The following is a 22,739-nucleotide window of genomic DNA, read 5'->3' as shown; positions in this document are numbered from 1 at the left end:
ATCATACAAGATGGATTTTGAGGCTCCTAGACTCTCAATTGCCATCTTTACCATTTTAAATATGACGAAACTGTTGGCAGAAAATTTAAGCAGTTTGCCCAGAGTCAAACAGAACAAGCTGCAGAGCTAGGATCTATCCTCAAGCGGACTGAAGCGTGAACAAAACAAGGGTGAGCACGTGCCCACTGTTGCATTGAGAGTTCCTCTGGGGACAAAACTGTGTCTTACTCATTTCAAATCTGTTCATTTCACAAATTCTTTAACCTGTCCCAACCTTTTATTCATTTTTCAAAATGAATAGACACCTCATCACTTTTAGATCCCTAAATTCTGTCTACAGTCTGCATTTGACTATCCTGTGCTTCCTCAGACACCCTCAGCCAATGCTCTGATCTTGGCTCCAAGATCATTTCTCTCTCCCTATTTATACTGCAGAAACTGTCAGCAGAAGTCTTCTAGTAACTGTGAAACCTCTCATCGATAGCTATATAGACATCTGAATTAAGAGATGGATATCCTCAGTAACACTTCATTGCTTCAAATGCAAGAAAGCATGAATGAGCATCTGTTGAGCTGAAATATGAAAGACCCGGAAGATAAAGGAGGAGAGAAGAGGCATGTTATTCTAAAACAGTACTGAAGCTTTTCACTAACATCATCCTCCAGATCAGAATTACTTAATTATGTACTATAACAATATGAACAAAAGCATGTTGCATAAAAGATGAAAGAATACTCAGAGATGTTAACCAGTAATAAATTCAAGTATTAAATTAGGCTACAAAGAGGTACAAGACTTTTTGGAGGTATCTGGCTTTTTTCATCATGTACTTCATTCGTTTCTGTATTAACCTCTGTACTTCCATTTCTCCTGGATTTTCTGATTACTCTTTTAGACTATTTGGCAGGTCATTTTCCTACATTTCATTCTGACATATGATTGATTTGTAAGTTCAAGGGCAAGTAAAGGAGTTTGCATCTTTACCAACTTCTAGAATCTTGAATTTTGGCTTTATATAGTTAACTGCTGCCTTATGTCAAATGGTTTTCTCACGTCTATTGGCATTACTTTTTTTTTTAAATTTATATTTAACAAGGTAGACTTCACAAGTTAAGTGGATGCCAATTACCCTAAAATCTAAGCTGACTTTTACATGCAAGTCATTCCTATCAAATTAGCATTCTCTACAGATTCCGTAGATAGCTGTCAACACAATGGAGCCTAAGCATCAATTTTAAGCAGTTTTTTTTTAAGTTTATAATATTAGTTTGATTGTGATTACATATCCCAAATTTAATTTTGTGTCAGATACTAAGGAGCTAGGTGAATTTTTTATATTATTACATTTTAATCATCTTAATTAACATTTAATTTATATCCTTTTCTGTTTCCTTTTCCATCTACAGAATTCATTTCTTTGGGTTTGTCACAGAATTTAAGCAATTTTCCTGCAATTAAATGACATTTTATTTTTCTAAGTGAATTGATGGCTAGGGTGATGGGCCCTGGAGGCTAAAGTCCTGTTTATTAATAATAAGTGCTTCCTCCCACTCACAGACTCATTTAACAGCCTCACTATTTCTTCCTTACACCATGGCTCGTAGTCTTTTTCAACAAGGACTGAGATGCCAAAGCTCAGTTTTAAAGTTGTTGAAGATACAACAAAGGGGACTTTCTGGCACTTCTCATGCAAATCCTACCCATCTAGACTCAAGATCCACCAAGTTGATGTATGGAGTTATCTGCAAAATAGTGGAGAAGGATATATAGATCTTTTAGGACTTTTTCTATTCGAAATAAACCAGGACATTGAACTAAAAGTAGAACTATTATAGTGAAAACTCCATATGCCAGAAATTGACACAGTGTTATAAACTGACTATACTTAAATAAAAATATATTTAAGAAACTCCATATGAATACAGATAAAACGTATTAGGTACCCTTTTGGCTCTTGCATTTCTCATTCTTTCCCCTGTACTCATTTCTCTTTGCAATCTATTTGCAATGATTCTACTTGAATAATAATTCTATAATAACGTCATTATCTTTAATTATGTTATCTTAAGGTACAGATTCAATCTTTTTTTGGTTTCCACTAACAAAGGGAAAATATATAGCCAGAGTTTGGTAGCAGAAATCTGGTTTTATACAAAATGAGGACCTGATTAAAGGCCAGTAAAATGTTACATATCAATTCTTGATGTCACAATCAAACATGGAATTTACATGAGGTAAGTTCACTGGGAGAATTCCCAATTATATTCTTTACAACAAATGTTTATTGAGTATTTATTGAATAGAGCATTTTTCTCATGGGGTAGTTGGACTGTTCACAGCTGTTGTGTAATCAGCTCAATTAGAGGTTGGTCTTACAACCCTTTTTTTTTTTTAAGCAGATCTACAAAAAGGTTATATAGTTGGCCAAGTTCACTCAACTAGCAAGGGATATAATATGAAAGAATTTAAACCAGGTTTATGAGGTGACAACAACTGAGTTTTCTGTCAATACTGTGAGTATGACCCCCTGGAGATATACAGGGCTATGACAAAATCATCCAGCACTATTCACAAAGACATTAATTGTCCTTTATCCTTAACCCATTCCTCTAGACATCTGATCAACCAGGTCAGAATTCTCAGATTAACTGTCCAAAAATGTCATATTTAAATTTAAGATAGTGTAATCTCACTCTCCATCTCAAGGAAATAATAACTAAAAGTAGTATATACTTCTTTGATGTGGAATGGACGGTATGAAGCTATCTAAAATATCTTTTCTCTTTCCATTTCCTTCATCAGCTTAGTCTAATTGATACAGTAAAAGTAAAAATAAAATTTCATATAAATCTTCTAGTAAGCAGACCTCTTACGATCTTTCTAATATTGGTAGTTTTCTGTTGTTGTTTTTCTTGGGAAGCTCATACTCATTCTTTTTCACAAGCCTTTACTCGTGTTAATTGCATAGCAGAGAACAGTCCAGTTGTTACAAATACTATGTTCATTAAGACAAGGCCCTGCTCTGGCATAGTTCATTTTAGCTGTAAGAAAGATTAGAGAATGGTCTGACAAAGAAATAAATGCCTTAGAACATTTTCTCAGCATTCAATAGTAATTAATAAAAGTTTTACTTCATAATAGGGATTTTTTTGAGGTCATAGCAAGAGGGTATCTAAGAGAATGATTAAATAAATAAATAGACTTAAATCTCTTAATCTATCATCCTATAACTCTATAGTATTAAAACTAGGGGAAATTTCTGCTTCCCTCTGAAAATATGGATAAAGCAGTAATTTTAAATCATTTATGTAAATAAAAATACCTACAGTGCACCAGGCTTTTGGCTTTAAAATAGGCCAAATGTTTCAGATAGCAGAAAACTTGTGATTCTCATGAAAATTGATGACAAATCTAGGCCCTAATAAACCTTTTTTTTTTAAAAAAAGAGTTCTAGGGCACAATTTCCCACAGCCATAATTGTGACCATCTGGAATCCCATGCCTAGAATTTAAATGAGGTCAAGTATTTCCCTTTTATTCTCATGAATCATTGGACTTGAGATAAATGCATTTTCTGTAAGAACAGCAAGACAGAAAAATAGAGAACAAGGTAAAATATTTCCGTTTAAATATAGAGACACCACCTATGGGGACAGCAGACAAGTGTTACCCTAATCTTTAGAGGAAGTTGCAATTTGTATAGAGCAGACACGTGAGTCAAGAGACAGAAATGCAGGCATTTCAAAAGTATCCCACATAGATAAGTAAAAAGTCTAGAAAAACAAGGGCCCCTAACAGGTCTAAATCTGCGCGGACTGAGTGGAAGAGGTATGTCCAGGAAAAAGGTTCCCGTATAGTACCTATAGCTGAAAACGGTTACTAAGGAAAATAAGTTCTATAAAACCAAAGTCGGGTTGCTCTGGGCCCCATTAATATAAACATGGGGATATCTGATGATGAGAAATTAGACATTTTGAAAATTCAAAGAATAAACAAATATAAAATGTTACGTTAATACAGTTATATTGTAGTCACAATCAGTTCACTTTCTTGGATATTATTGAAACATTAACACATCATGAAAAGTCCAGGGAACTCTTGTGAAGGTAAAAGTGATATAACTTCAGACCCTCCCCCCAAAAGCCCCTGTTAATCTTATAGTGAGTAAAAAGTTAACTAAATTTCAAGAAATGCTGAGTTTCATATTCCAAAGACAGCTTTTAGCTCTATCTGGTTTTATTTTTAACTAAGTATGTGGTAGTAAAATTCCACATTTCCGTACTCACTTTGTTCTTTAAGTGTAAAATTGGGTAAATAATATTTGTACTTCTATTTTATGAAATTCTTGTGGAGCTTGAATTAGAAAAATGGAGTTGAAAATTCTTTCTGATCTCTAAGCTCTTTTTACAAAATATTCAGTTTTCTTATATTGGCTTGTGAAATAATACACAACTAGACAGTTGAGTTTAACAACTCAATAAGCATTTATCAATACCTCTCTTGTGCCCTGCACTCTGCTAAGCACCAGACACGGAAAAAGAATAAATGTGTGCCCCATCTATGATGAATTTTGAGCCTGATTTTCATGTGATCTGAAAATACCTTAGATGTTTCCACAAGCCCTACTAGCAACATACTGAGAGATGTTCCCACAACACAGGACCCAGAATCCCTATAGGAAGTTACACTGCAGTTGGATTTTAAAGAGCAGAAAGGCACTACCAGTCGAGGGATAGGGAATGACATTTCAGGAAAACAAAAATATATGAAAAATATCATTTAAGTGAGATGTAGCTTGCTGTGTGTATGAGAGAGGACAGAGAAGCAGGTGTAACTGGACCATCACATGTTGGGTGACAGTCCCAAATGAGGAAGAATGATGCAGGTAGAAACAGCTTTAGGTAAGTAATTTTACACGTGCACTTTTCCAGTTGTCACCATGATTGACAGCAAAGAGAAAACCAGGAAGATGGAAATCTGTGCACCACATCTGCAGTACGCAACCCCAGATAGCACACACACTTCAAGCACGCTGAAAAAGAGCAAGCCCTTGCTTTTTTCTCTGATTTACATATTGGGCTCCCACAAGAGAATTTAGTCACACAAAGGGTTCCGTGGTTCCATGAGTAAAGATACGATAAAGGGACCTACGTGATGATTGTTTTATGAATAGATTTATTGTTGCATTAAATTAAATCAGAAGTCCTGATGAAGAAGTAAATCTTAGAAGATGATGAGGATTATTATTATGGACATTTTAGGTATAAGATAGCTTTAGAATGTCCAAGTGGATTTTATGTTTGGGAGTTGCTAGCATCAAGGAAAAGATAACGAGCACAATATAAAAGGCCCACAGCAGACAGAGTTGAATGAGAAGAGCAATGGACTTAAAATAGAACACTTGGAACACCACAGTGTTCAAAGGATGGGCACAAGATGATCCTAAAAAGAGCAGGAGGAACTTTTCAAGGTATAGAGAAGAACCAGAGGAGTACAGTGTATCTGAAGCCAAAGAGCTAGAACAATTGGTCGAGGCAATTTCAAGATACAACACTTGGTCAGCAATATCAAATAAAATATATGACAAGAAATGTAGAAGTGTATGAACTGGAGAGCATGTGTTAGATTTGGTGACATGGAGGCCACTGGGCCGAGGCAATTTAATGTTATGATATGAAAGACAAATTATGGTATGTTAAGAAGTCAGTGAGAATCAGACTTAATTAAAAACAAGCAAAACCTAATTCCATGTTGCTTATCAGAGATACATATAAAATATAAGGATGTTGAAACTGAAAGGGAAAATCAGATACATAAAAACTAACTTGAGGTCATTGTAGATATATGAATATCACATAAAATGGGCTTTAAGGAAAACAGCATTTTTAGACAAAGAGAGTACTTCATAATAATGAAAGGTTTAAGAAATAGAATTCTAAAAGTTACATACTATGCAACACAGCTAGTTGCTATGAAAGTGAAAACTGAGCTGTACAGAATTCTGCACTCATAATTGAAAATACACATGAAGCATTAAAAAACTGTTTTACATACTGAACCACAAATCAGGTCTCAACAATTATTAAGAATTAAAATCAAATAGTTATGCTTTCTGATCACAGTGGAATTTAGCTACAAGTAAAGAGCAAAAAGAATTGTTAGCTCTCAAATACTTAAACATTAAACAATACACTTTTGAATAAGCCACGCATCAAAGAAGTCATAATGAAAATAGTAAGTTACTTTGATCTGAATGATAATGAACACTAAAAATGGATGTAGCTAAAGCAATGATTATAGGAAAACATATAGCCTTAACTTCATGTAACTGAAAATGAAAAGAGGCAGAAAAACAAGCTAGGAACTAGGAAAAGGGAACTAGGGAAAAAAAAGTCCAGTTAAACCCAAAAATGTAGATGAGAGGACGGAGATTAATAAAACAGTTCAAAAAAATACAGTGGAGAGAAACAACCAGGCATTAAGTTGTCTTTTCAAAAAATTAATTAAAACATCATAATAAGATATAATGGAAAAGTCCACATCAATAAATTTGAAAATTTAGGTGAAAAAGTTCCTGAAAAAAGTAACTTCTCAAACTGACACAAAAAGAAATAGGAAGCTTGAATAACTATTCTTTTAATCTTTATATGTAAAACTTTTTCCAAAAGAAAATTCTAGGCACAGAGAGTTTTCCAATGAATTCTGGTAAATATTTACAGAAAAATTAACACTGAACCTGCACGAACTCTTCCAAAACACAGAAGAAGAGATAGCTTTTCTCATTTTATTTTCAGTCCAGCATAGCCTTTAAACCAAAACCTGACAAGGATACTATAGAAAGGAAACTTATGAGAAATCTTACTGAGTAACAGGGATGAAATAATCGTAAGTGGAATATTAACAAACAAAAGTCAGCAATACATTAAAAAGGCTGACAGACCATGATAAATTTGGGCTTATTTTAGAAATGCAAAAATGAAGTAACATTGGAAAATCAATCAGTACAGTTCACCAGACTGATGCAGTAAAGGAGAACAGTTACATTATCATCTTAACAGATGCAGAAAAAATTATCTGTTAAGAATCACTACCCATAGTAGAACTTCCAGCAAACTAGAAAATGACTATCAACTTCAGACATGGTCAAAGATGTGATGGAATGGAGACTCCTACGTGCTGAAGAAGTATAAATTGGCAAAACCGCTTTGAATAACAACCAGAAGTTTCTACTAAATTTAAATAGATGCATACCCTAACTTATGGTCTAGCTACAAAAATCCCATGAAAAACTGCTTATCAAGAGAATATTTACATTTTTTATCCCTGAGATTGGAAATGAGAAGACTCTCAGTATCACCTGTTCATTCAGTATTACCTATTTAATTTTATAGATCAAAATAAGCAATAATACAGTCCTTATGTGCAAGATGATGTGGCTGTATTAGTAGAAAATTAAAAAACCCACAGATAAATAATAATAACTAATCATTCTAGTTATTAATAAGAGTTTAGCAAAGTTGCTGGATAATAATTCATTATATAAAATTCAGTTGGTTTTCTATATACCAGCAGCAAGCGAAAATTTTAAAAAGCTAAGTAAAAAATGGTATGATTTACAAAAGCAGCAAAACTATCAAATATATAGAAATATATCTAACAAACTAAGAGACCTATATACAAAACTAAGACTTTATTGAAAGAAATTAATGAATATATAAAGAGATTAAGGTCCTTCTCATGAATTAGAAAACTCAATATTGTAACAGTGCCATTTATTTACAAACTGATTTAAAGATTCAGTGTAATCCCAATAGATATCCCACAAAAGTGTGAAAACTCAAAGATTTTTAAGTTTTGTAATAAAATTCAGTGTGCTAAGGACGTCTGAGACATTCCTGAAGAAGGATCATGTGAGAAGGCCTTTTCAACAAGGTATCAAGACTTGACATAAGTTACACTAATAACAGTGTGGTCTGGAAAATGGAACAGAGTAGTTATTCCAGAAAAAAAAAAAATCAAAGCTACAAGTAGACATTTAATTCATGACATTATCATTGCAGAGTATTTGGGATTTTATGCTGCTGGACAAATTGAATATCCATATTTTTAAAGATGAATCTTGATCTGTCCCTCACATAAAAATCAGTTCCAAATGGATTGAAGGTCTAAATGTGAAAGGTAAAGAAGCTTCCAGAAAGTAAAGGACAGCAAGGTTTCAGCCCTGGGCTCTAATATTTTCCTTAGTAGATAAAGAAATAATTAAGTGCATCTGATGGGACCTTACAGAGATTATTATGCAATTTGTGAAGTTAAGAAACTTTTTATAAGTGACCGTATAATTAGAAACTATCATCATAGTGATGACTTGAATTCACTAAGTCATCATAGCCAATTACATTTTGTGCTTTAATAATTCTGTTCAAAGGTAGATTTATTAAGGTGTTAGTGAGAAAGTGATATTCCTAGTTGATTTCTATTGAACAAATTTAATGATAAAACCATATGATTTTTGAGGTTTAGAGATTTTTCCACTACCTAGAGCTTGCCCAGCATTTAATTGGCACTTCACTTAATACAGAATGTATCAAAAAATTAACTAGGCATTAATTAGGAACACAAAATGTGAACTAGCCTTAAAAAGTTAATTATCAAATTGGTGTAGCTATCTGTCGTGGACTCCCATAAGCAGCCTGTTAAAGCAGTTTCATTTTTTAAAACGTAGTATGTTTCTCAGGATGTGATTACACATACAATATATGATTGTAATTTTGAGTTAATTGCATAGTAGCTAGATTAACTTTTACATCATTACAGTTTAATCAGTGTTTTTCATGATTAACGTTCATTTACGTTTAAAGCTTCCAAGCTTTTTCTTTCCCTGACTTCTGCTCCTCCCTTCTCATGCCAGGCGCTGACTTAACAGATCACTACATTAAAGCTCTCTGAGGACAAACTTCTGCTTTGTCTCACTTTAGGTACCAGGACAATTTCACTTGAAACTATGATAGCAATAGTGTCTTTACCCACAGTGTAATCCTAATGACAGTAATTATCTTAATATATAGAAAAGAAAGGGTAGAAATTAGTTGGGGAAATTGCATAGCTAATAAGGAAAGCAGTTAATACTCTCTACCACCTTGACTTCAGTTTTATTCCAACTGTAACTTCCAGAGGAAAAAGAAAGAAAAAAATTTTTTATCTTTCTTACATGTAGCCCGAACAGCATGAAATACATCAGGACCTTTTTATTACAAATTTTTAAAAATTGCCCATTTTAAGATTTAAGCTCATCTAAGGACTGACCACTAGAATTATCCAAAACATTTAAAAAAACCAAAAGGTATGATTCTTCTCCATGCTTCAAACCTTAATCAGCTTGAAAGGGGGACAATATAAAGTGAATGTAAAAATAGATACGGTAATAGGGGCTGTCTAGAATAAAGACATTCAAGACAGTTTCAATTAGATCATACTCTTTCAGAAGGTGCCTCATTTGTGTAGCTGAAGCACACTGTCTGTCTGATATAAAGGTATTCTGAGGAGTGCAAAGATCACTTGAGGTGAAATGACTGAATCTCAGCCAGGGGGAGCCTGAGAAGATCGGGTGCAAGAATCTGTCTCAGAGAACACTTGCAGAGTTGAGAAGCTCATCTAAATACACTGAGCACATTGCTGCTGACAACCCTGGTTAATAACCAGTGTGGAGAAAAGCTGTTGATGGTGAAGATCTGTCCAGTAAACATTGAAAAAGCAACCAGGAAGCTTAAGTCCAGGAGCGGCTGGTCAACGGAACTTTAAAATGAAGGACACGGCCATAAGTATACCTGGCACTTCCCATCTCTTGTCTAAAGCAAAACGTGTGGTCTTTGTCTCAGCGCTAGCCTTTGAATGTTTCTGTAGAATAGTATTCTTCTAAAACTTTTCCTTCTTCGTGAAAAATGTTAGTGAAATTACCATAAAATACTTAATGAATTGGGACGCTTTTATTTTGCCTTCTGGAGATAACTATATATATGCTATGCGTATCCCCAAATACTCAAAATAGTTAACACTAGAATTGTTTTTATCTTGGAATGATGAGATTATAAGTGATTTTTATTTCCTTCTTTCTTTTCAGGTTCTCAACACATTAGCAGACAGCACATACTACTTTCCCACCAAGAAAACAGAAGAATAAATAGCAATTTTTAAAAAGTACATTCTAAAAGTATGAATTTTAAAATGTTGGTAAGAATGAAGAAGAAACTCCTCTTCCCCATTATGAATCCATGACCATCTTGTGCTTTGTGATACAGTTCTAGAAGTGTTTTTTATAGGAGTGTATGCATCTTGTAACCATTCACAGTACTTTTGTACATTAAGCATTTTATCGTATCTTTTGTGCACCTGAATTTGGCCTGTGCTGAAAATTTTCTTCTGTGGGTATTATTATGGTCTGAAGGTTTGTGGCCCTCCCAAAATTCCTGTGTTGTAACCTTAATTCCCAATGTGATGGTATTTGGAGGTAGAGTCTTTAGGAAGGAATTAATGTTAGATTAGGCCATGAGGGTGGGGAGCTCATGATGAAATTAGTGCCCTTATCAAAAGAGGAAGAGACATGAGATCATTTCTCTCTGCCATGTGAAAATACAAGAAGATGGCCGTCTGCAAACTAGAAAGTGTTCTCACCAGGAACCAAATTGGCTGGCACCTTGATCTTGGACTTTCTGGCCTCCTGGACTGTGATAAATAAATGTGTGTTGTCAAAACCACTCAGTCTATGGTAATTTATGATAGCAGCTTGAGCTAAAGCAGAGATACCTCTGCCCATCTCTGTAACTTGTACCAGCTTCCCTTTATACCAGGAACTACCAGCCACTGAAGAAAATTTGGTACGATTTGTGATTGAACTTAATCTAGAAGCCTTAGGTCTTAAGCTATAGTAATCAATGCATTATGAAAGAACATTACCTAAAAGCTTTCACACTAAACACTAAATCAGACGTCACCACCACCAAAACATCAGGGAGGAAACACGGCATAGAAACTATACTGGATTGTGGTTTTTTATAACTAGCTGTGTAGCCCTGAAAGAAAGTCACTAAAACATGCTGGTCCCCAGTTCCCCCAACTATAAAATAGAGGATTGCATTAAATGATAAGTGAATTATCTTCCAGCTTTGTAATTCCATGATTTCAACCACATAGTTAAAAAATTTTCACTGACAACCAAACCAACAGGAGAATAAATTTAAAACTACCCTCTAGTGCTTTCCTGGAAGTCTATTTCATGTGACTAAAACAAAATGAGGGTTATGAAAAATTGAAAAGTATGGCTCTAATAGTCCATTTCACAATTGTCACAGAATGTAGTTGTGCCTGCATGTGCAACATAGACCTTATGTAAGAATTTAACAGGGAAAGTACACAGCCTGGATGATAATGGAACTCCGTTGCTCTGGGCTACATATAAAAATGAAGCTAAATTTTCACCTTAACGTCCTGCTCTGGGACATACTCTTTTATGACAGCCCTTATCTGTCATCATTGGTGTCTTTTGTGTCACATAATTGTGCAGTTTGTGGATTGGAGAAACAAATGCCTTAAGGAAAATCTCTGCACAGGCACTTCACTCCTGTTCATTCCAACCTGTTAAGGTAGATAACTTCATAAAATATTTCTGAAAGATGATAGCCTTCAAACTGCTCCCACTTTCCTGAGCCACCAGTGCACTAGAAAGATTAGACTGTGTTATGCATTTATCATGGAAAGTCATCATGATCTTTTTTCTTATATTATTTCTGTTTTTTAATCCCTCTTTTTTTTCTAACTAACCCTGCTTTCTAAGGGGGTATTATGGATAACACGCAAGCCAGTGATAAATGCCAACGGATATATCAGTTATTCAAATGATTTTGGTTTTCTCAATGACTGTACCATATGTCCATGAATAACGGATCTGATCAGTAAGTAAAGAGACAAAAAAGTAATGATTTAGAAAATAACATGTAGTAGTTGGTTATCTGCATGGTCATAGTTGATACTATAAGACAGTTCCACACAAAACATCCCCCAGTCTGCAAAGAATCACAGCTGTAACTGACAACAAACATTCTAGATATTTCCACGTTTCTACCACATGGCCTGAAACATAAAAGATGCTCAATAAATGTCTTCTGTATTAAAGAAGAAATTGCAGTTTTTGAGAACACTGTTCGTAGTAGCAAAATGATACATTCTTCCAAGAGTTAAGTAACAAAGAATCCTTCACATAATACATTACTAACTATTCCCTGTAAACGAACAGCCTGTCTTCCTCCATGTTTGAAATACGACTTCTGATGATATTTTAAAGAGAAGAGATTAAAAAAGTACAATGGTTCAGTTCTTGGCAGTTCTTAGCATGATTGTTTAATTCTCCCCTTCTGATAATATTTTCTAGTGAATTTATTTGGAGACAGTAAAATCAAACTTAGGGAATTGTTTTATTCTTTTGTTCCAAGTCTGGATTTTTAAACTTTGAATTAATATATCATTCCTGAAGAAGCTGACAAGAGAGCTTCGATCTTGTGGAATTGTTTGAGGGCAACTTCAATTTTAGGCAGATTACAATGCCTGTATTGGGAGTGAATTGATTTTAAGAGAAAGGAATAGCTATGTATATCATTTAAAAGATTTTTTAAAGAAAGAAAAGGAGACAAGCACATGACTAGAAGTACTCCACCTTATATTTAGAAAGGACCACATTGTAGGGCTTTTCTGAGCATAACTCTTGAGTTACATTGTGATGAGAGAACCCACTTTAAGGAGAAAATTTAAAGAGGCAAAATGTGTTTGAGATGTTTTTGTTAATTAATGACTCACTGTTCTTTAAACTAGGACAGAAAAGCACTGGAATGAAGGAAAGTTGACAAATTATTTTGAACAATTATGAAAATGGAACTAAAGGTAAACTCTAGGAAGAAATTTTAAAACCTAAAAAAAAAAAAAAATTAAATGAGTAGATGAGTAAACCAAAGTACTCTTTGAATCAGTATTTGAGATGTAAATTAGAGTGAGGAACTAGGAGTTAAGAAATTAGAAGGGAAAATACCAAATTTATTAACATTTATGACAGATACGCTATTTTTAAAATGTTTAAATTTTCCAATGGTATTCATAGGAATCAAATTTTTATTCGAAAAGATGTTAAAACATTGAAACAATTTGCATATCATAAACTCTAAAACTCATGTGAAGGTCAAAGAAAGTTTGGTAGTTTACCAGGGAGACAGTACGCCATCCAGTGGCCTCTTACCCATAATGTAAGATTGACGTTGTTAGACGTGATTAAGGGAAAGCCCCGGGAGGGGGAGCTTTGGCACATTGCCTTGGACCATAGTAAAACTCTGCCAGATTTGAGTTTTGACTTGGAAATTAAACCAATTCATTTCTGCATTTTAATTTCAACAAATATTTGTAGATACCCTATTACAAGGAAAACACCTTTGCTAAACACTGTGAGGTTGAAAAAGAGACTAAGACATAATTTCTATAGCAAAGGCATATATCTAGTGATTGTTTGAGATACAAATATGACAATGAAAGTTGACTATAACAAGTTCCACATAATTAGTACATGCTATGGTAATAGTTTCAGAGTTTGATGATGATGTTGGATTTGACTTTGAATCAAAGGTAATCCTTGTATACGTAGATACTAGAACATGGTAGAGAGTTCAGGTGGGCAGTAGTGAGCAAAGTATGAAGGACAAACTGTGAAAATTCTGCTGAGGACACGGTTTAACTGAATTTAGCTAGATGATAGATTTTTTTTCAGAGACTTAATGGAGATAATGATGAAGATACAGGTTGGGACAAATTGGCTTAAGAGTTTTAATTCCAACCTAAGGTTTTTCAAATTAATTCCACTGGCAATGGAAGAACATTCAGTGCTTGTCAAACTGGAAAATATCCCAGTGTGGTATTCTATGAAGATCTGGGAAGAAAGAGAAGGTGACTAGTTTGTACTGTGTGTTATTGACACAACTGATCCTTTGGTAATAGATTTGAAACCTCGGTTGCTATTGCAAAGCTTGCTCTCCATCAATAAGGGTTTTAAGTAAAATTTGCAAATAGAAACTTTCGCTTCAAGTTGACTTAGCCTTTGTCATTCTCACTTCTCTAACGGAACTGAGTTGATGGATCCCTCAATCCTTGCTTTAAAATGAGACTAGGTGACTACTGCCATCCCCGCACTGACCCATACAGAGCTTGGCATAAAGTCCTCTAGGGAATGTGTGGGTTCCAGCTCTGCCGTCTGACCACTAGTGGGCAGACACAGCCCTCGGTTCTGAGGGAAGCTCCGTATCTCAGAGGGGAAGCAGGGTCAGCTATTCCAGGGGCTGTTCCTTTCACTGCTTAATCCAACCTGGCTGGATGTTTAACAATATAAACTGTAGATTTACTGTGTCTGTCCCCTGAGCACTGAGCCACCACGTCCACTCGAAAGGTAACTCCACCTGGTAATTAACTGTGAAATATTGAGTGGCCAGTGTCTGACCCGAGTGTTTGTGCCAAGCAAAAGTTTCACTTGAGTTTTTTTTTCTTTCTCTCTTTCACTGCCAGTTTGTGTGTATGTGTGTTTTTAAGTATTAACTCTCATGGAAGCACATGCCTATTTAAAATTCCCAGACGATGAGTCAGACCCGTTCAGTGAGGTTCCTGGAGAGTCACATGATGTGGTTTGATGAAACTTCACCTTATGAAAGGTTGAAGAAAAAAAATCAGAAGAGCTCTTTCAGATTTACATATATACGTATGTGTGGAGTATATATACATGTGTGTATTATACATATAATTATATATATACACACACACACCACACACTAGAGAGAGAGAAAGACACATGCAGAAATTTTAAAATCCCTTTGTTTTTGTTCCTTTCTTTTTTCCTCTGTAGATATTAAAGAATCTGGTAATCTAATAGCTCATGGTTCTTTGTAACAAGAATAAAGCAAAGCCCTTTAACCATGCAAGGCACACATGGATTTGAGTTACTATCTACCCCCTGAATTAACAGCAGTGAGCCTGGAAATCTTGATTCCAAAGTGACAGAGACATAGCATTGCTGAGACCTAGGATATACCAGCTGTTTCACTCATTATTCTGATAATGTATCTTAGGCTTCTTTGGATCTCTAAAATATCTCTATTATAATCCATATTTTTCTTCAGATCAGTTTGATGTTTCATAGTATAATTAATATACCTTGTTAGCTTGAATGATAAAGTAGATAGCCTCTTGTTCATAAATCTAAATCATAGTAGTTTTGAAGCTTTTCAAATTAAATTTTCTATATAATTTCTCAAAGTATAAACTCATTCCAGGAGTGATTTTTGGAATGTAAAGCTTTATTTGCTAATGAGCCCCAGCTATGGGTAGGACTGAGTCAGTTCTTATGAAAATGTGTTACTTGTAGAAAAACAGGTATTCTAGAAAGCTCCCTGCCTCAAGATGAGTGTGGACAGAGGGCAAGAAGCCAAGAGTTCCTTACAGGTTCTCTTCAAAATATTGAGGGTGCACACATTTTAAAGAGTGTCTTGGGGCTTTAAGACATCAAGGAACAGAGGAATTAACACCAACTAAGTTGGCAGCATTGATTCATTCATTTAATGAACACTTATTGAGAACCTACTATGTGCCAGAAACTGCTAGATGCTAGAGATCCAAAGAAAAGTATATTCTAGTTTCACCCACAAGTGCTCCCAGTTCGAGGGGTGAGGGGTGAGGGGTTGCATAAACAAATAGTTATAGTTCAGGAATGTGGAAAGTCCTATGAAAACACAGGTGCAGAAATGACTAACTTTGTCTAACAGAATTTGATAAAACTTCACTGAGGAGGTGATACTTGATCCAGATCTTTACAGATAAGTAGGAAATGACTTGCTGAAAAACCAGGAAAGTGGAGATTAAAAAATACCATGAAAGTTGGAAAGGGGATGTTCAAAGAGAAAGGCTTATCAAAGGCATAATTTATCTCTAGTCAGAAAAGGCCTGTACTGGGGAGCCTTGGCTGTGCCATTCAACTGCAGCTTCATTCTGGGCCAGTCCAGAAGCTAACCACGTTCCAGAGAAGGGTTTGTAACCAGGAAGAAGAAAGTCAGTAGGAATCTAGGCTCTCTTGCATCCATTTATTCATTCTTCATTTCTATCTTTATCTCCCTCTCCACCCCCCTCCCTCTCCTGCTCAGACTCTCTCATCCCTAGGCCTGAATCATTCTACTTTGAAGACCAGCACCACTTTTCATTAGACACGACAATTTACATACCACCACGTCATAGTATAACCCAGACTTACTGCTAATGCTGCACCAAAATCCCAGATTCCCTGAGGGGAGACTCTCATCTGCCTAACTGATCCAATGCCCTGTGGTCAGGAGTAGAGTCTCAGCGTATATACCAGAGTTCTGGACACAAAGCTCTTTTGAATGGGGAGGGCATTCTCAGAGCAGGCGGCCTGTGGGTCGTGCGTCACCCAGGAAGTCATCTGCCACTGAGGATAACTCTGCTTTAGATGCACCAGAGGGATCTGGGGGTGTGGTACGTCACTGTGACCTTTCGCACAATGCCAGTCTACATTTGCTGAGGTTCTTTTCTATGACTTTTCCTTGTCTATAACTATTTCTAGGGTGCTTGCAGAAAAAAAAGGAAGCTGGCATGTCCAGGAAGGTGTATTTCTACATGAACAGAAAAATGATGGGCTGGGGCATGAAACTTAAGTCAAGGTGAATATTTGTGATTTTTTTCCTCCTTCCCCCATGGTCACTACCTTCAATTAAGTAAAGAAGGCCAATTATACTAGGGGTTAAGTGTGATGCGAAAGTTATATACAACTGGAAATCATTCCTTTGGAAGCCAGTTCGTTCCTGTGGTCTGAACATAAGAACTAAGTTTCAAAAAAACTCTGAGCTTTATCTATAAGTAGGGGCTGTAAGTAACTGGAATTTCTCCCAACATGTTTCCACCATGGAAGCATGAAGCGGCTGGCGGTATAAGTGAGCTCTTAGGCTTTTTTTTTTTTAATGGTTTTGTTATTTTTATTCTCAAATTATTCAATTTCCTCACATAAAGCTGGCTAGCAGGTCATAGGGAAAGTGGCCTTTTCACTAGGACTTGAGTTACTTTGTGGAAATTATTAGTAAATAACTTTGTCCCGACATTTCCATAGACATGTTGTATCCAGAATTAATAAACAATTCAGAATCGCATCTAAGTTAGTCCAAACTTGTAGTAACAAAGGTAACTCTAGCTGTTCTAATAAATAAATTCCCAAGTATCAGTGTTTTATTGCTTGCTCACTTAAAGTCCTAAATCAGTGTCCCTGATTGTTAAGTGGCTCTTATCCATGTTTCAAAGAGCTGATCCCATTCTATCTTATGGTTCCACCATGTTCCACAAATAGTTTCCAAGGTCACCGTGAAAGAGGAAAGAATGTAGAGTATTGCATGTGGGAAGTCTGTATGGGCCAAGCCCAGAAATGGTAGACATCACTTCCACCCATACATACTCAATTGGCCAACAGTCATAGAGTTGTGCCAAAAAGCCAGCATAGCCGCATTCCACCCAAGAAGAATGAGAAATAAATGGGGTGAAAAGCAGCTAGTTTCCTCACAAAGCTCTCATAGTGCTTATTTTGCAATGCGTAATAATAAAAAAGGTATGTTCATTTAATATAAACTGAATCGAAAATCACTTAGCCATATTTGTTAAATTCAGTGTATAGATAAATTACTATGACAAAGTGCTCCTTTACGATGTTGCCATTTATAATCCTAATAAGCATTAAGTAACTTTAAAAATTACATCCAACACTTCGACATTTCATTGAGAGTTGGGTTCTGAACTCTTGGGTTGTATGTAGCTGTCCAAAAAGGTGAATAGAAATGTTCTAAGTATGAGGAAATAAACGAGGAAATTATTTTCCTATAAAGGTCATTGTTTTAAACAAAACTAGTTTATTCATTGTTCCTTGTTGTATAGAGGGAATCCTACTAGAAACTGTCAATAAAATACTCCATTGTTCTTAAATAAAGTGATATAATCTTCATGCCTAATTACATCATTTTAGTTATCACTGTGCGGGTTATTTCATTCTGTTCAAACTGATGACAATACATACTTTCCCATACTGTTTCATATCATTTCAGGATAAATTTAATATTGTGCCCAAATTTTCTCTATTCTTTACTTCTGATCATTAAACTTATATTTCTTTAGATTTTCAGGTTCTATGTTTTCTTATATTTGTAAGAAATTATGGTGAAGACTTAATTTCGTAGTTGGGGAAAGAGGGAGTTTGTAAAACTATGTTTGGGTTTCTTTTGCTTTTTAGGGTTTTTTTTTTTGTTTGTTTTTAATCAGTTCCAGTCCCTGGATTTTCATCTGTACCTCTCATTACAGTCTCTGGAGAAAGTGTTTATGGTTTGAATCCTAGAAAAAGTTGTCAAATGAAATCTGGGAACACCCAAGGAATAACACAATACTGCAGAGTTAATATGATTGATGATATCATACCTTATTTTTAACAGATGTCAAAAGAAGGAAAATCAAGCTGCCATTCCACATACTGAACCTTTGTTCACATAACAGAAGACCTTTATAAGTAAATCATGATTAACGGTAAGTATTCAGTGGGTTAGGTGATGGACATTCAGATTATTTGGGAGCTTTCAAAAGAATAAGACATCATAAAAATCAGAATTTCTAGAAAAGATGCATATATATATATAATTTTCTTGTGCTGTATTTGACCACAGTGTTTAGTTTGGCATTGCTGGATGTATTCTAGTTAGGTAAAGTTTCTTTTTAGAAACAGAACCATATCTTTGGCACTCAAAAAATCTCATATGCACCCAGTCTTAAAACTAGCTTTTTAATAATTGCCAAATGGAGCCCCACTTTCCAACTGCGAGCTGACGGGGAGAGACAGTATAGGTGGTACTGTTCAACAGTGTATGTGTGTAAAAATGATTCAGGGAAAGTAAAAGAAAACAATTCTATCTGAATTTAGTTAAAGAAGATCTATTGTTTCTTTGCTGAATCCAGCCTTGTACTGAATCAGATTATTTTCTCTACACCTACTGTGGTCTGTGTTGACTGTCTCCAATAAAAGGCTAAATCAGTTGGACTTGTCTGGTAATCTTGTAGATTTAGCTTAAACTTTGACTTATCTTAAACTTACAAAATTACCTGTGAGATAGTATCCATAACACCCCTCTCCTGAGTAAGCCCTCACACCACTTTGGGGGATCTAGACAAGGGTAGGGTACACCATGATTCTTACTCAAAAGTGATTCTAGGAAAGTAAGTCCCACAGAAGGGAAAAGTACTGGTTCTCTCTGAAAGCATCTGAGGAATTTCTTACTTTTGAAACTTCATGTTCTCCCATGCTTGATGCTTTCTGACGAATTATCAGGCCCTTGCAGGTTGAGTATGTTATATTTGGCAGCGTGAGTGTATACCTCTGATTTCAATTTAAAATTAAAAACTCAGAAATTTTGTTTCTACTAAACACATACGCATGTATGTGCACAGACACAGAGAACTGCATATACCCAGAAAGAACTTTACTTGGGTCTTCTTTAAAATGCCAGTAGAATACATGGTATTCATTGCTAGATACAATGAATTTACAGGAACAAAGGGAGCAAAAGCACTTTATATATGAGGTCTCATTGTAAGTTGAAAACAGCATGCTAGAATTTAACTCTGGAAAAATCCTTGAGTGTTGACAAACATGCTAACTCAAATATTTTTAACTCTGCAATTTCCAGTCTTTAGCAGGAGTCAGAAAAGGTTTCGTATGAAGGACCAGTGTTTCACACTTTGCAGACCATAAGACTCTGTTACCATTGCTCAGCTCTGCCTTTGAATCAAGAAAGCAGACATAGACAATACATAAACAAGTGAACGTGACTACAAGCCAATAAAAATGTATCTGCTGAAACAGACAGGGGGCTGGATGCGGCTCTCGGGCCACGGTTTATCAACCCCTGGCCTTGGGTAACTCTCACTTCTTGAGTTAACTGCAGTTCCTTCCCTCACAGAGATTCTTAGAAACTATTTTCAAATTATTCATAATGTTGGCTTTTCATCTGAAATATGGACATAAAAAATTGTTGTCCCCATTTGTTATGAAGAATAAGACCCATCTGCTCAACTGAACAGACCACAAGCCTGTCATCTCCTCTGAGCCTTGTTGAGGGCCTGTAGGAACTGGGAAATAAGCTCATCTGTCAACTTACAGCCAAAGAATGTGAAGCAAGAACATGGAGTTTTGGTTCCACAAGATGCTCTACTGAAAAGGGCACCACTGAGAGGCCTCATGTTTGGCACCACCGGGGACAGTCTTGAAAATAATAACCTACTCTTCCTGAGCAAAGCCAGCTCTGAAAGAGGATGATGTCTACAAATGAGGCCTCATAAAAGAATATAATTAAACACTGATGCTCCTCAGAGAGAACGGGCTGTGAGGCAGTGACTGTGGTGGCACGCATTGTACCAACGAGAACAAGATGTCACAATTGTATATTTGCAGGTTGATTTAATCTGACAGGATTCTTAGCAACAGGGAACTTGGTCTGTCTGTGCATCACAACACCGCCTATGTGTCCGACAAATGAAGCTCTATTTGTCTTTCATAAACTTAAGTGCGTCAATTAGCAAACTTCTAAATCTAGCCGGATGTTCTTATCAGCGGAGATCCCGCCTTCACCGGCTGTGGTGCAGCCTTTTGTAAGTCATTCTCCTTATTTAATTAAAGACTTCCAAAAATTCTTTTTATAAGCAAAGGGGTTTTTTCCCCATAATTTGTTTTTTGAATGTTCTCTCATGCAAAGTTCTCATTATCTGATCTTCTGAAGTATCCCTAACAGATAAATGAGCAGCTAGTTGGCTGCGTTGTTCCCCACAGGTAACCAAGGAAAGGAAGAATGGGCTATATCAGGAGTCAGCAAACGACAGCCCTTGGGCCCAGTCCAGCCCACCGTACCCCATTTTGGACGACTCATAAACTAAGAACAATGTTTACACTTCTAAATGGTTGGAAAAAAATTTAAAGGAGGATTTTTTTGACTAGTGGTAACTATATTATATACAAACTTCAGTATCCATCAATAAAGTTATATTGGCACACAGCCACATTCAATTTTTTTTTTAACAAAAATCTATTGTTGTGTTCATGCTGCAACAGCAGAGATGAGAGGTTGCAATGGAGACAGGAGAGCCAGGAAAACCTTAAACAGTTACTCGTGGCCCTTCATAGGAAAAGTTTGTCTACCCCTGGGCTACACGGACCTTCAAATTCCTTTTCCAATCTTTTATTTTAATATGAATGTTATCACCTTCCCTTTCTAATTCCCACTTTTGCCTTGAATTTGGGGTGTGGGAGGTGTTTCAGGATAGAGACAGGGGCTCAGCCTTGGGGCTCAATTCTGTATGGTGCTTTAAAATTATAAACTGCTGTCACATACATTGTCTCACTTGATCCTACACACTGGTGTATTATTCCCTTTGAAGAGGAGGCAACTGGGGTCCAGGTATGTTAATGGACTTTCCAAAAATAATGCAACTAACAAGTGGTAGAGAGCACTCTAAACCTGACTCTGAATCTTAACGTTATTTCTTTACTACTAGTTTGCCTCAAGAAGTAAGAAATAGAAACAAAAAAACCCCTGTGATCTGACAGTTATTCTTGTCTGGGATTCATGCACAAAGCTCACGTGGAATGAAACTGGAGAGACCAGGTCTTCTCCCGTCCCTGGCGCCCTGACATAGAACCTGTACGGACTGCAGGCTGGGCTCCCTTTCTTCACAAGGAGTAGAAGAGAGCAGTGCTGTGTACTTCCATAGCCAGAGAAGCCCATGTATCCAAGAAGAATTAAGAAGCAACACCTAAAACTATCAAGATTTAGAAGGAACGTAACCAGTTACCCTGACTCCATGCTTAGCTCCCTAAGACCATGCAATGGACCTCATGTGTATGTCTGCCTAAATTTGTATGTTGAAATCTTAACACTAATGTGATGGTATTAAGTGGTGGGACCTTTGGGAGGTCATTACGTCATGAGGGTGGAGTGCTCACAAATGGGATTAGTGCCTTTATAAAAGAGATCCCAGAAACCTCCCTGCCTTCTTCAGCCAAGTGAGGACACAGTGATAAGACAGACATCTATGAAACAGGAAGTAGGTTCTCAGATACCGAAACTGTTGACTCCTTGATCTAGGATTTTCCAGCCTCTAAAACTATGAGAAATAAATTCCTGTTGTTTATAAGCCATCCATCCTATGGTATTCTGTCATAGCAGCCCAAATAGATTAGGACAGACCACTTCCAAAGAGCAGCCAGAGTGATCTTTTGAAAATCCAAATCATTAGAATAAATCAGAAATTCTTATGAGGCTGTACTTTGTTTTGCCTTCCTATCCCTCTCTCTTCTCTCCAACTCATCTCCTCCCAAAGGAAACTTCTTTCAACCCACTGTAGCCACAATGGTCTTCTTGCATTGATGATGACTGCTCATTTCCACCCTTGCTATTCCATGGGCTTAGAGTATTATTACCCGAGATCTCAGGGTCCACTTCTTCCCATCATTGGAGATCTACTCAATTGGCAACGTATCTTCAGAAACACTGTCTTTGACCACATAATCCCATCTTTCCCTTTGACCACATAATCCATCTCTCCCTATATGGTACTCTGGTTTCTTTTTAGTATTATCT

The 22,739-nt window shown here is 36.1% G+C and overlaps 2 long non-coding RNA genes across 2 annotated transcripts in view; one reads left to right on the top strand and one right to left on the bottom strand.

Annotated features, from left to right (window-relative positions):
- LOC105089123 (uncharacterized) overlaps positions 1-22,739 on the bottom strand; it is a 515,140-nt gene that overhangs the window by 35,032 nt on the left and 457,369 nt on the right. The window lies entirely within an intron of this gene.
- On the top strand, positions 8,366-21,144 carry LOC135318607 (uncharacterized). Its single transcript, XR_010376822.1, has 4 exons — positions 8,366-10,227; positions 16,649-16,745; positions 18,549-18,639; positions 19,794-21,144. It is a non-coding gene; the product is annotated as an uncharacterized LOC135318607 (long non-coding RNA).

The sequence above is a fragment of the Camelus dromedarius genome, chromosome 19 (assembly GCF_036321535.1).
Source record: "Camelus dromedarius isolate mCamDro1 chromosome 19, mCamDro1.pat, whole genome shotgun sequence".
Classification (NCBI taxonomy): domain Eukaryota; kingdom Metazoa; phylum Chordata; class Mammalia; order Artiodactyla; family Camelidae; genus Camelus; species Camelus dromedarius.
The sequence above is the reverse complement of the archived record's forward strand: the minus strand, read 5'-3'. Positions and strand labels throughout refer to the sequence as shown.